The 17,634-nt window shown below is 38.1% G+C and overlaps 1 non-coding gene across 1 annotated transcript; it reads right to left on the bottom strand.

Moving 5' to 3' along the window:
- Positions 1-5,351: 5,351 nt before the first annotated feature.
- On the bottom strand, positions 5,352-5,458 carry LOC121213420 (small nucleolar RNA R71). The gene has a single exon (XR_005908802.1). It is a non-coding gene; the product is annotated as a small nucleolar RNA R71 (small nucleolar RNA).
- Between the last annotated feature and the right edge of the window lie 12,176 nt (positions 5,459-17,634).

The following is a 17,634-nucleotide window of genomic DNA, read 5'->3' as shown; positions in this document are numbered from 1 at the left end:
GCCAGGCCGTGTGCCTCACAATGCTGAAACACATGCCTATGTCTAAGGTTGTGTAACATTCAAATTAGGGACACACGACCTTGTCCCAGCCCGTGCCTTCACCCATATAACTCTTTGAATAAGGCCACACGGCCATGTAACTCTCTAAGTTGCCCCACACGCCCTTGTGCCAAGCCATGTGCTAAGCCATGTAACTCACTGACTTGCATACAAAGGAACCCTCAGATGACACATGGCCATGTCGCCAGCCATGTGCCATACATGAGTAAGTCACACGCCCGTGTCTCAGGCTGTAGAAATACCTTAGAAACAATTTGAGACTAAATTAAAAACATTTGGAAAGTCTAAGAAAAGTTCACAAAAATTTGAAAACAGGGGTCACACGATCGTGTGGCCAAGTCTGTGCCTCACCATGCTGAGACACACGCCTGTGTATAAGGTTGTGTAACATTCAAATTAGGGACACACGACCGTGTCCCAGCCCGTGCCCTCGCCCATGTAACGCTTTGAATAAGGTCACATAGCCGTGTAACTCTCTGAGTTGCCCCACATGCCCTTGCTCCAGGCCGTGTGCTAAGCCATGTAACTCACTGAATTTCATACATAGGAACCCTCATGTAACACCCCTTACCCGAGACCATCACCGGAGTCGAGCACGAGGCGTTACCTGACTTAACTTACCAAATGCCATGTTCCAAACATGGTCTTACATGGTATCTTTGTCTTACCAAATTCCATGTTCCAAACATGGTATTACATGGTATCCTTGTCTTAATGCCAATGCCACATCTTGATGTGGTCTTACATGGAGTCCTTAATCAATGCCGATGCCATGTCTTGACATGGTCTTACATGGTATCCTTAACCATCAATTCCTCTTTAAATGCCATGTTATGAACATGGACTTTTCCATCAATTCTTCCTTAATTGCTATGGTACAACCATAGACTTTGAGATATCAATGCTTGGTAAAGTCATAGCTGAAACATACTTGCTCAAATTCTCAAGGTTAGTCGCATAACTCAATAATAACAATACTAATAACAATAATTGCATAATAATAAAATGCTACTCAACTTACATACTTACATTCTCAATCTCATCATATCATCAACTTAACTTATTCTCATCAAACTATGCTACTCAATACTTTCTTGTTATCATACAAAGCCATAATACAAAATATGGTCTTACATATAAATTATACAAGTTCTCTTTCCAATATCGAATTATTATCGAACATTAATCATTACATCTGAAACTCAATACTAAAGTATTTATGGCCAAAATATCAATTTATCATTCAAATATGCATAATTAAATGCTTATTAAACATATGAACTTACCTCGATACCAAAACGACCATTTTACCAACTTTCTCGATTTTTTATTTTTCTCCCGTTCTAGGTCCAAATCTCACTTTCTAGGATCTAAAACATCATATTTCACTTATTTAATTAATGTACCATTCAAAACATTCCCTAACTCAAACTTTGGAAAAATTACAAATTCCCCTTAAACCTTTACAGAATTATGATTTTGCCCCTAGGCTCGAAAATTAAAATTTATCCATTTTTCTTATGTTTTATGACACGATGAACATTTTTCCCTTCTATGGCAACATCAAATTCCCACTTTATCATGTACTTATGAACATTAGATATTTTTACCAATTATGTCATTTTACTCGTTTTCACTTAAAATCGCTTAGCAAAAGTTGTTTAACCTAATTTCAAACTTTATATTCTACCATAAAACATCAAAATAGACACATTTAACCTCTGGGTATTTTTCCAAATATGAACCCTAGCATGAATTATTGCTAGAATAAGATAAATCATGTTACCGGAACTCCAAAAACGTAAAGAACATTAAAAACGAGGCTAGAACGGACTTATTATTGAGCTTGGAAAGCTTGGAAACCCTAACCATGGCTTCCCCCATGCTATATTATGCCTCCATGAAGAAGATGGACCAATTTTGGCTTTATTATTCCTTTTTAATTCTTTTAATTACTAAATGACCAAAATGCCCTTAAAGGCTTTTCTTTCAAATTTGTCCTATTCTTGCCCATTTTTGTCCAAACTTAGATATAATGTTCTAATTACTAAATAAGAACCTCCACTTTAAGAACCCATTTCAATTAATTCCCTTTTATTATCTAGATATAATGGTCTAATTGCTAATTTTACAATTTAGTCCTAATTATCAAATTAGGCACTTATACATAAAATTTCTTCACGAAATTTTCCCACAATTATTCAATCAATGATTAAACCTTAAAACTTATTCGAAATAATTTTTTTTGACCCTAGATTCATGGTTTCACAACCACTATTCCATTTAGGCCCTATTTCAGGATGTTACACCTCAGATGACACATGGCCAAGTCGCCAGGCCATGTGCCACACACGAGTGAGTCACTCGCCCGTGTCTCAAGCCGTGTGGACATAAATTTGCCTAAAAACAAGCCATTTCCAATACCAATTCATCATAAACATTTGGACCATTTGTGCACCACTTCAAGGCATCAAATCCTACCTAAACTTACATATGTATATGCTATTCCAATACCCTAAATCAACTAACCAATATGCCATTTCAAGGCACCTTGAATACATTTTCTGAACTCTGATAGGAAGAATTCCTGATTTACTTGATCTCTAGGTACTACCAAAATCAATGTATTCCAACACTGATAAGCTGAGCCTTTCAAAAAAAGGAACAGTACATTTGTAAACATTCAACTAGTGTACACGATAATTCATCAAAAATTCGTACCGTATTATCTAACCAAAACTCGGCTCTCTCTGGATCATCTTTTGCTGTACCCATACTTTCAGATTTTATCAATTGAAGGCTTACTTCTCGTATTGGTTCCAAATCTTGAGGGACTATCAAGTCCAGTTGGGTATGGGTGGGGGTGGAGGTCGTTGAGCCATTAGGTTCTTTCACACAAACTTTGAAAACCACTCAGACATCATTTGGAAGAAGGCTTCTTTAGCCTCTCCTCCCCGGCCCTCAAATACAGGCCTACTTCCACTAGAAACTGTCTTATGAACGGAGACTTGCGCATTACTTTCTACTTCATCGGAATCAGCTCGGTTGGATGACATCTTATATATATGAAAACATAGTTCAATTTGAGTCAGGAGTTATTACACTATTGCAGGTTATATAATGGCATGTATTTCTAGACTCCATACCTACTACGTTCAGTCCAAGATTTGACTAAACTGTAGATCTAATACCACTAAATGTAACACCCCTAACCCGTATCTGTCACTAGATTAGGGTTATAGAGCATTACCGTACAAAAAAAACATTTAAACATAATTTCATTCACTAACTTAATCATATCATTAACCAATCATACATACACATACTGATAAATCATAAAAGTAACACATTTTTAATCCCATGCTTAGCATGTTTTTGGATGATTTATTGTTTAATTTAGTGAATTTTATTCTCTTAATCCTTTATTTTCATGTTTTATACTTAGGAGAGCATAGGGGAACAAAAGGAGCAGAAAACAGCCCCAAAATGGAAAAAATGGGCTGATTTAAAGATTCACATGGCCAAGACCATTTCCACACGGGCTAAGCACACGTCCATGTGACCCACATGGGCCAGCCACATGCCCATGTGGCAGCCTGTGTCGATATCGCTCCCTATTTCCCAAACACGCAAAAAAAGCCAATTTTTAGGGTTCTGAGCATTCTAAAGTATATATAAACACACTAGAAGTAAACCTAAATGGACACACAGAGTAGAAAGTAGAAAAGACTCAGAGAACGCCGTTGGAATCATCTCAAAAGCAGATTCACTTCGAGATTGAAGATCTCCATTCAAATTTATCTCGAAGTTTATTTGGGTTTTTATGTCTTATTGTTTTTCTAAATTTGAGATGTTTTCCTTTTACATTATGAACTAAACTACCTAAATACCTAGGGAGGATGAAACCTACGATGAATCTTATTATTTAATTATCTGAATTACACGATAAATACTTGTTCTTGTTCTTAATTATGTGTTATTAATTCTTACCTTAATATTTTCAGGATGTTAATCCAAGTTTGATGTGCATATTTAGTGGAGAAAAAGTCCCTGTTTAAGAGTAGATCTAGTATAATTGAGTGGAGTTGCATGCAACCCTAGAAATAGGGCGCCATAAATCTACCGGATTAGAGTCAAATCTAATAGGGGAATCCATAGATCGAGTTAATGAGACGATAGGGGTTTTAATTAGAAAGAGATTTCAATTAATCAACCTAGAGTCAGTTGTTCTTAGTCTCGAAAGAGATATTAACATAATTTAGGTATTTCTACGGATCAAGACAAGTGAATAAATCGTTTGATTCAGATCAGAATAATAAGTGAAGTTTAGGTGGATTCTTTCCTGGGTGTTGTCTCTCTCATTGGTTTTCTAAAGTATTTTCCCAATTCGCTCTCTGTCGCGCTCATAATTAATTAGTTTAATTATAGGCTAAATAATAGAAAGATAGTTATTACTAGTACTTTTAGTCCTCGTGGATACAATATTCCGGACTCACCATAGCTATACTACTAAACGGTAGGTGCGCTTGCCTTAGTCGAAATATTAGTTAGTTTCATGACCCATCAAGTTTTTGGCACCGTTGTCGGGGACTAAAATATTAGGAACACTTAATTGTTATTAATTTAGCCTTTTTTATTTTTTATTGCATTCTATTTTTGTTTTAGTTTTATTTCTAATTACTAATTTTTCTTTTATTTGCTTTTGGAAGGTTTCTTTAGTTTATGACTAGAAGAAATCCATCAGGACCATTGCTTTTTGACAACGAAATTGAAAGTACAGCTCGCAGAAACCGTAGAGAGGCGAGACAGAACCGACAAAGTATAAAGGAAGATTAAGAGGACGCTTTTGAGGAGATGGCTAACAATCAGAATAATCAGCTACTCCTTGTGAATCGTCTAAACCCAAATCCTACTCCTCATATTATATACGATTATGCTAAGCCCACTCTCACTGGGGCTAAATCGAGTATTGTTAGACTTGCCATTGCTGCAAATAATTTTGAACTGAAACCTAACACTATTCAATGATTCAACAGTTTGTTCAGTTTGATGGTTTGCAGGATGATTTCCCAAATACTCATTTGGCTAATTTCTTAGAGTTCTGTGATACTTTCAAGATAAATGGCGTTTCTGACGATGCCACTCGCCTACGATTATTCCCTTTCTCATTGAGAAATAAGGCTAAGCATTAGTTGAACTCCTTACCACAAGGTTCTATCACTACTTGGGATCAAATGACCGATAAGTTTTTATTGAAATACTTCCCACTAGCCCCACCAGCTATGACAACTAAGTTGAGGAACGATATCTCGTCTTTCGTGCAAATGGATTTAGAAACTTTATATGATGCATGGGAGAGGTATAAGGACTTATTGAGAAGGTGCTCTCACAATGGGTTACCTCTATTGCTACAGGTTCAGACTTTCCACAATGGTTTGAACCCTTCAACTAGGCAAATGATTGATGCAGCTGCTAGTGGTACTATAAATAATAAAACACCTGAGGAGGCTTATGAGTTCATAGAGGAGATGTCAAATCAGTAGGTGTTTTTAACGTTGATGCAGTTACCATGTTGTCAAATCAGGTATGTAAGAATTGCCCTTTGATAGTTAGGGGTCATTATTTTTCGGCTAACTTGATGTTATTGCCGTTTAATGAGTTTGATGTAATCCTTGGGATGGACTGGTTGACTTCTCATAGTGTTGTAGTGGACTGCGAGAAAAAGATAATTGAGTTGAAATGTAAAGACGGAAATGTTCTTCGAGTTTGACCAGATGAGTCAGATAATCTGCCCGTAGTAATATTGTCTTTGACTACCGAGAAATATTTGAGAAAAGGATATGAGGCTTATCTAGCTTATCTGTTGAATACTCAAGTGTCTGAACTGAAGATTGAATCGGTACCAATGGTTTGTGAGTTTACATTCGTGTTTCTAGAAGAATTACCCGGATTGCCTCCGGTGAGGGAGATAGAATTTAGAATTGAGTTAGTCCCTGTACGACACCCATTTATATTGTCCGTATAGAATGGCCCCGACAGAGTTGAAAGTATAACTGCAAGAGTTAACAGATAAAGGTTTTGCGAGACCTAGTTATTCACCGTGGAGCGTACCAATGTTGTTTATGAAAAAGAAAGACGGGTCGATGAGGTTATGTATCGACTATAGACAACTCAATAAGGTAACTGTGAAGAACAAGTATCCTTTGCCAAGGATAGATGATTTATTCGATAAGTTGAATAGAGCCACGATGTTCTCCAAGATAGACTTGAGGTCTAGTTATTATCAGTTCAGAGTTAAAGAGCGAGATGTATCGAAGACTGCTTTTTGGATGAGATACGGGCATTATAAGTTCCTTGTCATGCCCTTTGGTTTGACTAATGCCCCGGTGGTGTTTATGGATTTGATGAACTGTATTTTTGGACCGTATCTAGATAAGTTTGTCGTCGTCTTTATCGATGACATATTGATTTATTCGCGTGATGAGAGTGAACACGCGGAGCATTTGAGAACTGTGTTACAGACTTTGAGAGATAAACAACTTTACACCAAGTTCAGCAAGAGTGAATTCTGGCTTAAAGAGGTCGAATTTTTAGGACACATTTTGTCAGGTGACGAGATCCGAGTTGATCCAAGCAAGATCTTGGCTATTGTAGAGTAGAAACCACCAAGTAATGTGACTGAGGTTCGAAGATTTTTGGGTTTAGCTGGATATTATAGACGGTTTGTAAATGGATTCTTTAAAATAGCTACGCCGATGACAAGGCTACTACAGAAGGATGTCAAGTTTGAATGGACAGAAAAGTGCCAATAGAGTATCGAGAAATTAAAGGCTTTATTGACCGAAACCCCAGTGTTAGTGCAACCAGATTTGTGCAAGAAGTTTGTGGTATATAGCGACGCCTCCTTGAATGGTTTAGGGTGTGTGCTTATGCAAGAAGGTAAGGTCATAGCTTACGCTTCAAGGCAACTGAATCCACATTAGAAGAATTACCCGACGCATGATTTAGAGTTGGCTGCCATCGTATTTGCATTGAAAATTTGGAGACACCATCTGTATGGCGAGAAATGTCAGGTATTCACTGACTATAAGAGCTTAAAGTACTTGATGACTCAAAGGAATTGAATTTGTGGCAACGAAGATGGTTAGAGCTAATAAAAGATTACGAGTTGATTATCGACTACCACCCAGGAAAAGTAAACGTAGTCGCTGATGCATTTAGTAGAAGATCATTATTTGTGCTGAAAGAAATAAATGCCAATATAGATTTGTCTGATGATGGTTCAATTTTAACAGAGTTGAGAGCTAGACCGACATTTCTTCAAGAGATCCGAGAAGTTCAGAAAGGTGATGAGAAATTACAAGCCAAGAGAACTCAGTGTGAGTCGGGAATTGAATACGATTTTTGTATTAGTACTGATGGATGTATAATGTTCAAAGATAGAGTTTGTGTACCCAAGAATAATAAGCTTACTCAGTAGATTTTGAGAGAGGCACATAGTGGTTGTTTGTCCGTCCACCTAGGCTGTATGAAAATGTACAATGACCTCAAGAAAATGTATTGGTGGTCGGGTATGAAAAGAGACATTTTAGAGTTTGTGTCTAAGTGCCTAGTGTGTCAGCAAGTGAAGGCTGAACACCAAGTACCTTCAGGTCTACTTCAGCCTATCATGGTCCCCGAGTGGAAGTGGGATCGGATCACTATGGATTTTGTGATGGGTTTGCCGGTAACCCTGAAGAAAAATGATACTGTTTGGTTTGTTGTGGATAGGCTAACAAAGTCAGCAGACTTCATACCTATGCTTACTGACTACTCCCTTGAGAGATTAGCCGACTTGTATGTTTCTAAGATTGTGAGAATACATGGGGTACCCATACCGATTATTTTAGACAGAGATTCAAGATTTACCTCGAGGTTTTGGAAAAAGTTACAAGAGGCATTGGGAACAAAGTTGAGTTTTAGTACAGATTTCCATCCACAAACCAACGGTCAGTTAGAGAAAGTAGTTCAGATATTAGAGGACATGTTACAGTGTTGCGTCCTTGAGTTCCAGGGCTATTGGGAAAAGTATCTACCGTTAGTTAAATTTGCCTATAATAACAGTTATCAGACAAGTCTGAAAATGGCACCTTATGAGGCTTTGTATGGGTGAAAGTGTCGAATGCCCTTATATTGGACTGAGCTTAGAGAGAGTTAGGTTCATAGGGTCGATTTAGTCAGAGAGACTGAAGAAAAAGTTAAAGTAATTCATGACTGCTTGAAGGCTACCTCGGATAGACAGAAATCCTATGCGAATTTGAAATAAAAGGAAATTGTTTCAAGTCGGTGATAAGGTATTTTTGAAAGTGTCCCCGTGGAAGAACGTTCTCAGATTCGGTAGAAGAGGTAAATTGAGTCCTCGTTTCATAGGCCTTATGAGGTTATCGAAAGAGTAGGACCGGTCACCTATTGATTGGCTTTAGCACCAGATTTAGAGAAGATTCATGACGTGTTTCATGTGTCCATGCTACATCGATATAGATCAGACCCTTCACATGTGATTACGCCGTCAGAGGTTCAGATTCATCCGGACATGACTTATGGTGAAGAGCTGGTCAAGATTTTAGCCCGGGAAGTCAAACAGTTGAGATATAAGAGTATAGCACTGGTGAAAGTTTTGTGGCATAGACATGGAGTTAATGAAGTCACATGGAAACCCGAAGAGACTATGAGAGATCAGTACCCGAACTTAATCACCGCTAAGATTTTAGAGGACGAAAATCCCTAAGGGGGGAGAAATGTAATAGCTCAATTTTGGGGCTAGTTGAAATAGTGGCCTCGGGACCACAAATGTAAATTATTTTATTATTATTTTGGAGGCATAGCATGTTTATAATAGTATATGAAAAATTTGGTGAGCTAATTTTAACGTTTGTGAGCACAATTTTGAAAAAGGACTAAATCGCATAAAGTGAAAAAGTCTTGAATTGATAGCTAAGGCTGTTAAATATCTAGAGAACCAAAATTGGGGGTCTTTAAAGGGCAAATTTCCTCTTAAAAGAAAGCATAACCGGCCATGGGAGACAAATTGGAGAGAAGGTCAAAATTAGGTGAAGCTTAGGTCACCAATTTTGACTAGTTTTCTTTTTAATAAAACAAAAAGGAAAAGCTGTCATTTTTCTCTCTTCTTAGTCAAAAATATTAGCCGTTGTAGGGGTTTGAAAGCTTCAAAAATTTCAGCAACTTTGAGTCCTCTCAAGTAAGTGATTTTGATAGTTTCTATTGATAATTTTTGTATTTTTGAGACCCTTGAATGAAGGGTATATCTTGCAAAATGGTTGCAGGTCTAGGGTTTTGCCATGAGAGCATTTAGGGTGTTTTCTAAATTTTATGAAAGAATATGAGTCTTAGTTGTGTAATAAACAACTTTTATGAAAGGTGTTACCATGAAAACACCTAAAGGAACCATTTTGCACAAGTTGTAAAATGAATGATAAATGTGCGAAATAGAGAGAATTTGGGGTTGCTTTTAGGAGTAAAAATAGTTCAACTAAGCTTAAGATGTGAACAAATTAGATAAAAATCGATTTTTGAGCATAGGGGTATAATGGTCATTTTGCCAAAGTTTAGGGGCAAAATGGTTATTTTACCGAAGATGTGAATTTTTAATTACTTAATTTTATTTAGTGATTAAATGAGTGCATTTTGCTATTTTAGATCAAGAATTGCCAAATCCAAACCTAGATCGGGGGAAAACCAATCAAATTAACTAAACCGACTAGTCGTATACGTTTTGTAATCCGAGATAAGTTATATGTAAATAATACAACTACATTACTAATGTATGTGCTAAATTGTATTTGAATTAATATAGCATGAATTGCTTGATTGTGGAATTGAGATGGTATGATGTGAATAGAGATAGTAGAGTTCCTGTTCGAACCTAGGAAATAAATTAGATATTCATGCCGTGGCGTTTGGGTCATTTGAGTGTGAGCTAGTGTAGGACATGTCTGGGACATGCATCGGCCACATTATGAGAGCTAGTGTAAGATATGTTTGGGACATGCATCGACTACGAGATGATACTCAATGTAAGACCATGTCTGGGACACGACATCGGCACCTTACTGACGTCTGAGGCTTAATGAATATCCGATAGTGTTCCAAATGGTTCAACGGTGAATGTTATGTTTTAAGCTAATAAGGAAAGTAAAACCGTGTTGTGAGTGGTACAGGTACCTAATTGTTACATATGAGATATGCGCTCATTGAATAATATGTGACTAGTATGGATGGTAATGAGTAAGTTATGCCTATGCCTACCTTGGTATCATGAGCATATGGGTCATTGATAAAATGTTGTTGTTGTGTACTTACTTATATGCAACTTACTAAGCTTTTATGCTTACTCCCTTTCCTTTCCATTTCCTTATAGTGCCACCTATCTAGCTCAAGGATCACTGGAAGTCAGAGATATCGATCACACTATCAACTGAAGCATTCGGCATAGTTGGATTTATATTTTTGATTATGGCATGTATAGGACTTAGACCTTATTATTTTGTTTTTTGAGATTTGGCCAAATATGTTGGCTTGGGTTAGAAGCCCTTCAATTTGTATTATGTCTTGAATGATGGCTAACATTCATTTTGAATTTATAAAAGATGCATTATCATGAGATAATGAATGTCTATTGTGGCTGATTTGATTTTAGAAATTGTGCTCGTTTTAGCATTGGTTGGAATTTGTATGGAAATAGGCAAGTAAGGGTGGCAATGAGGCTTGGTAAATAGCCTTATATTGTCTACACAGGTAGACACACGGACGTGTGTCTAGGCCGTGTGTGACACATGGTCTACCCCATGGGCTTGTAGTTCGGTCGTGTGTCCCCTGCACGTAAAAATTTCAAGTCAGTATGAATGGTGATAAATACACGGGCAGAGACATGGCCGTGTGAGGACACGGCCCAGCACACGGGCATGTTCCTTGGCCGTGTGACATTAGGAGCATGCTGACGTCAGAAACAGAATGTTCATGTTTTTGTATACGGGACAATGACACGTACCTGTGTCTAGCTGTGTCAAAACCCCTGTAAGTGTAAATTAGAAATTAATTCTACACGGGTGTGAGACACGAGCGTGTCTCAAGGTGCTTAGGCCGTGTGAGCCACACAGGCCATTAGCATGACCATGTCGAAATGGTCACACGGGCGTGTTACTCTTCCATACAAGCGTGTGCCCTGTTTTAAAGGCAAATTTCTTAAGGTTGTTTTAAAGACCCGGAATGGTTCCAAATAGCTTTCAATGATCAATTTGGGGCTCATAGGCCCATAATAAGAAGTTTAAGGTAGATATTGAAAAATTTTTAAGTTTGAATCGAGTCTAGGTGGCTTAAGATTGGTTGTAGGCATGAGATCAAGTTAGGTAATGCCTTGTACTCCTCCCCGACGTGGGTTATGGTTATAGGGTGTTACAAGCAAGACATTGACAGCTGCACAAGAAAACTACATGACTATTGAAAAAGAATTGCTAGTTTTAGTTTGTGCATTCGATAAATTTAGACCATATCTAATATTATCTAAAGTTGTCGTTTACACTGGCCATTCGGCTCTTTGTTATCTCCTTACTAAAACAGATGCAAAACCTTGTCTTATAAGATGGATTTTGTTATTGCAGGAATTTGATTTAGAAATCCAAGATAAGAAATGAGCTGAAAATCTTGCAGTGTATCACCTTTCCAGGTTAGAGAACTCACATCTCAAGGAGCTTGATAAGAATGAAATAAATGACTCGTTTCCTGAGGAACAACTTTTAGTTATAATTGACTCTGAAGTCCCTTGGTTTGCGGATATCACAAATTATCTAGCTGCTAACATCTTACCAAAAGGGTTGACACATCATCAAAAGAAGCGATTCTTTACCGATGTGAAAAATTATTTTTGGGAGGATCCTTTTCTTTTTCACGTATGTGTAGATCAAGTGATTCAGAGATGTGTTACAAAATCAAAAGCGAGTAAAATTTTGGAGCACTGCAACTCAGGACCGACAGGAGGACATTACAATGGGACTAGGACAGCACATAAAGCGCTTGAATCAGGTTTTTATTGGCCCACACTATCCAAAGACGCTAATAGGTATGTTACTTCTTGTGATAGATGCCAGAGAACAGGTAATATCTGTAAATGTGACAAAATGCCTCAAACGTATATCCTCTCATGTGAAATATTTGATGTCTGGGGTATTGATTTTATGGGTCCATTTCCTAGTTCGTATGGTAATCAATATATACTAGTAGCGGTTGATTATATGTCCAAATGGGTAGAAGCTCAAGCTTTACCCATTAATGATGCTAGAGTGGTAGTTAGATTTCTCAAGAAGCTCTTTTCTCTATTCGAAACACCTAAGGAAAATATTAGTGATAGGGGTACACATTTCTATAACGCTCAATTTGATAAAGTACTTAAGAAATATGGAATGCATCACAGGATAACTACACCTTATCACCCTCAAACTAGTGGACAAGTCGAGGTCGCAAATCGAGAGCTTAAACGTATCCTAGAGAAAATCGTAGTATCAAATAGGAAGGATTGGACAATGAAAATAGATGACGCATTATGGGCATATAGAACGGCTTTCAAAACACCCATAGGAATATCGCCTTACAAACTTGTTTATGGGAAAAGTTGTCATTTACCATTTGAGTTAGAACACAAAGCATTTTGGGCTATAAAATTTCTAGATTATGATCTCCAACTTGCAGGTGAGAAGAGATTGATGCAACTAAACGAGTTAGATGAATGGCGAATTAATGCTTATGAGAACTCTTGATTATACAAAGAAGCGACAAAGCGACGCCACGATGCTCGTTTAAAGCAGCCTAAACAATTTAAAGCTGGAGATCTTTTTCTTTTATATAATTCAAGGCTCAAGTTGTTTCTCGAAAAGCTAAAATCGAGATGGTCAGGCCCATTTGTAGTACAAATTGTTTTCACTTAAGGTACAATAGAGGTAACCCACCCAAAATATGGCACATTCAAGGTAAACAGTCATCGACTTAAACTCTATAATGGTAAGGATTTTAGGAATGATAGAGAGGAGCTTTAGCTCCGCAAACCTTCATAATCATTCACGTGAGGTAAGTCAAGCTTAGAATTTAAATAAGCTCTTCTCGGAAGGTAACCCGGGTACTAACATTGCTAATTTTCTTATTTTTACTTCATATTATTTCTTTAAATTAAATGTAGGTTTTTGACCCACACGACCTGGACACACAGGCGTTAATTTAACATGGGGGTGATAATGAGTTACACGATCATGCGATATGGTCGTGTGACCCACACAGCCTAGATACACTGGTGTGTCCTTGGCCGTGTGGATCTTGAGACTTAGTTTTTATTTTTCAAAGAAATTGATAGAGAGTTACACAGCCAAATGACACGGCCATGTAACCCACACAGCCAAGACAGCCAGGACAAACAGGCTTGTCTTAGGCTGTGTGAGCCCTGAAGCTGAAATCCCTAAAAAATCGATAAAGACATAGGCCAAAAGAAGCCACACGAGCCTGCGACAAGGTCATGTGTATGACACAGCTTGGACACATGGGCATGTCCTAGGCCATGTGAAAACTGGAGCTAAATTTTTAATTTTCAAACAAGTCAGAAAGCTACATGAGTGAGGCACACGGCCGTGTGTTTGGACGCATGGGCGTGTGGGATGCCACACGGGCGTGGAAAAAGCAAAGGTGATTGAGCATGATTGTGCAATACGGCCGTGTGAACCACACGACCTGGACACATGGGCGTGTCTAAGGCCGTGTGAAGATTGGGCTTCTAGTTCTATCACACACGGGCTAAGGAATAGCTACATGGCCGTGTGGCCCAACACGGGTCTCACACAACCGTGTCTTCTTTAAAATCCCTAACCCCTTTTCTTGTTCTTTTTGTTTTGTCTTTTTCTTCCACCTTAGATGCCGCTCCCACCTCTGTCCACTCCTCCAACCACCACCCTTCCCCGTCGATCCTAGTACCCACGCCACACCCTCCCGTTTTCCCTCTCCGTTCGAATCATCCCTAAAACCACCAAGTCCCAACCAGCGCACCCCCTTCTCCCTCATTCTCTTTCCTTTCCTTTCTTCCCCTTTCACCCTTTTTCTTATTTCCTTTCCCCTTTACCATTCCGTCCGGCCACCACTACACCGACCGCATTCCCCCTAACCATCGGTCGTGCACCCTCTCTCCGACCACTACCCATCATCGTCGGTTCCCCCCTTGTTACTCATTACTCTTTTACTATTATTATTTTCATTATTATTATTATTATTATTTATTTTATTATAATCCTTTACTTCTTTATTAGTTAGTTTATCAATTATTAGCATTATTGTTAGTTAATTTGTCCTCTGGTTATATTGGTTGCTATTTTAGATTAGTATACTAATTCTTCATTGGCTGAATTCATTATTTTTATTTAGGTTACTTGTTATTTTCCTTAACTATTGTTGTTATTATGTTATGATTTGTTTTTGTTCTTTATTATTTTATCATGTTGTCCCATGCCAGTATTACAATATTATTTTTGCATGCTTGGATTTTAGTACGCACTGTTTAGGCATAATTTATTATTTAGGTTTACTTAGACTTTGCTTTCTCAGTTTTTATTTGCAGAATTAGTGATTATGTACTTATTTATTGATGAACTCTTTTTTTTAGGCATACTATAACGAACACACATGGAAAGTCCAAAGTCGCTTTCCCTGCTTCGAAAAAATGAAAGGGCCCTGGTGGGACCTCCTCCTCGAGCGCATCTGCCGAGGCTCACCAACCCTACCTCCAATTTATGGCGGGCCCCTAGAAGGATCTATACCAGCTTCATCGAGTGCGACCACTCGATCTGGGTTGTTACATTGGTTGGGCAGCGTTAGAACAGGTTCTGTTAGCTGATGCTGTTTGCACTCGATTATTGCCACAGCCCTATGAGATTGATTCTTTACCACAATCGAGCCCATCTACACAGAGTTCACCTTAGAGTTCATTGCCATATTTTTGATCCAGCAGGTCATGTCGATCCATGATGAGCCAGGCACCATCACCTTTCGCCTCAGTGGTTTGGCGTGACATATGAGTGTTCTAAAGTTCGGTGCTACTTTGGGACTCTACACAGAGGAATTCATGAGAGCCGAGGACTTTTTTCAGGTTCATCGGCATATTCATCACTCACCTTTGTGCTATTTGACTGATCTCACGGACGGCTTGACAAACTATGATGCGAGTCACTCGAAGGCGATGTCTCTCCTACCGGCCCTACAGTACCTTCACGCTCTTCTAGTTCATACATTGACAGGTCAGAGAGAGAGCACAGGGGTATTTAGTACTTATGACACCTATTTTCTGTGGAGCATGGCAACCAGACATGTTTTTCATTTGGCGTACTTTATCGCACTCGCCTGCCACCATCAAACTGAACGTCAAAAGAAGGGCTCTATCTGTCTCAGCCCTTACGTGACTTGCCTCGCTTGACACTTCGATTTACTTGACACACCGGAGTAGTCATCTATACTTACCCTTGCTGGTCAAATGTCCCCTCAAGGCATCTTAAGCATGATCCGCATGAGGATAATTGAGCGAAGACGTGAAGTGGACCCCCTCAGTACAGACTATTCCAGTCTAACATTCAGCATAACCTAGAGGACTTGACTGATGATGTTCCTCCCTACCACGAGGATCCAACTCCACCACCACCTTCGAGTCGCCGCCCTACTCATTCTGTTACTACCCTTGTAGACCTCTCGGAGCGATTTACTCGATTCGAGCAGTAGTGTTTTTAGAGGTTTGACAACATAAATGCCACTCTGCAGCGGATATGTCAGTATCTCCATATTTCCTCATCAGCACGGACGATTCACGATGCTGACTTCTTTGATGATGAGGACCATTGAGTCCATTTATTCTTATGTTTATTTTTATTTTTATTTTTATCTTTATTTTTATTTTTCTTTTTATGTTTTTTTTGTTTTTCTATTTTGAACTTTATTTTAATTATTATAGTTGTTTCTAATCAAGTAACCCTCTTAATCCTCTTCTGTATTATGTAGCATCCTGAAATAGGGCCTAGTCAGTATAGTTGTTTCGGGACCGCAAATTCGACATTAAAACAAATATTTCATGATCTTTATAAGGTTTAGGATATGAAAATATGCATGTGTTAAAGTTTCATAAAGAGATTCTATGTGTAAGGTGTCTAATCGGAAATTAAGAACCAAATTGAATAAGTTGCAAAACTTGAGTTTTAGAAGCAATTTGTATGAAATTGCTTTGGAATGTTAATTAGAGGTCCTTAAAGATTAATTTTTCCAATTTCTAAGTTTTTGGAAAAAATGGGCATGCATGAAAAATTTGGAAAGGCTAGTAAGGAAGGACATTTTGGTCATTTGGTTAATTAATGAAATAAAACGGAAAAATCAAGTAAAAATTCACTCATTTTCTTCTCCATGCTACCGAATTTAAAGGAGTCTCCATAGCTAGGGTTTTCCAACAGTTCAACCTCAATAGTAAGTGTTCCCTAGCCCCATTTTTAATGTTCTTCGTATTTTTGAAACCCTTGTAACATGCTCTATCCATTTCTACCCACATTTCAAGCTAGGGTTCATGTTAGAAATTTGACCCATGCATGAGATGGTTGTTCTTTGATGATTTAGAGATGGTTATGAAAGTTAGATGTTATATAAACATCTTTTGTTAGGTGATTTTTCATGAAAACACCAAAAAGGGGACCTAATTGAAAAAGGTATAAAATATGGGGTAGAAATGTGAAATGGAAGAAAATGTGGGCTACTATAGGTAAGAAAAACATTCGGCTAGGCTTGGGTAACTTAGAAATTTCATGCATTTCCTTATACGAGCCTTAAGACTAAATTGTAAAAGTGTAGAAGGTTAGGGGCAAATTAGTCATTTTGCCCGGGGGTGAGTCTTAAGCCGAAAGTGAACAATGTGAGGTATTAATAATTTATTTTTACTGATATAGACCCCAAAGAACCAATTCTGGAGTTCGACCGTGGAAAACGAGAGGATTCAGAATAATCAAGACACGAATCCAAAACGACTACCAAGTAAGTTCGTATAACCCGAAGTAAACTCTTAATATACTTAAACATGTATGTTTTTGAGTGTATGAAAATTTAGATATTCACTGCATGAAAATCCATGAAATGTGGTGGTGTAATTAAAAAGGATGATAAATGTCCCGGTTGAAATAGAAAGGGAAAATTCGATGGATAAATTATGGCTTACATGACATGAGATCCTGCATGTGTTGCAGAAAAGGATTTAGCCTGGACGGGTAATCTGATGATCTCGAAATAGAAAGGATATAGCCCAGACAGATGTTCCTTGAGTGATGAGCGTCCTGAAGAATATGGGTGCGATAAGGATTTAGCCCGGATGGGTAATCTGATTGAGTACTTAATTTAGCCTGGATTGGCAATTCAGATTCGAGCTTATGAGAGCAATTGTCATAAAAAGGGATTTAGCCTAGACTGGTAATCCCGACATTGCCCTATGAGTTATTACTATAGGGGATTTAACCTGGACTGGTAATC

The sequence above is a fragment of the Gossypium hirsutum genome, chromosome A13 (genome assembly GCF_007990345.1).
Source record: "Gossypium hirsutum isolate 1008001.06 chromosome A13, Gossypium_hirsutum_v2.1, whole genome shotgun sequence".
Taxonomy (NCBI): Eukaryota; Viridiplantae; Streptophyta; class Magnoliopsida; order Malvales; family Malvaceae; genus Gossypium; species Gossypium hirsutum.
This window is presented reverse-complemented; position numbering and strand designations above follow the sequence as displayed.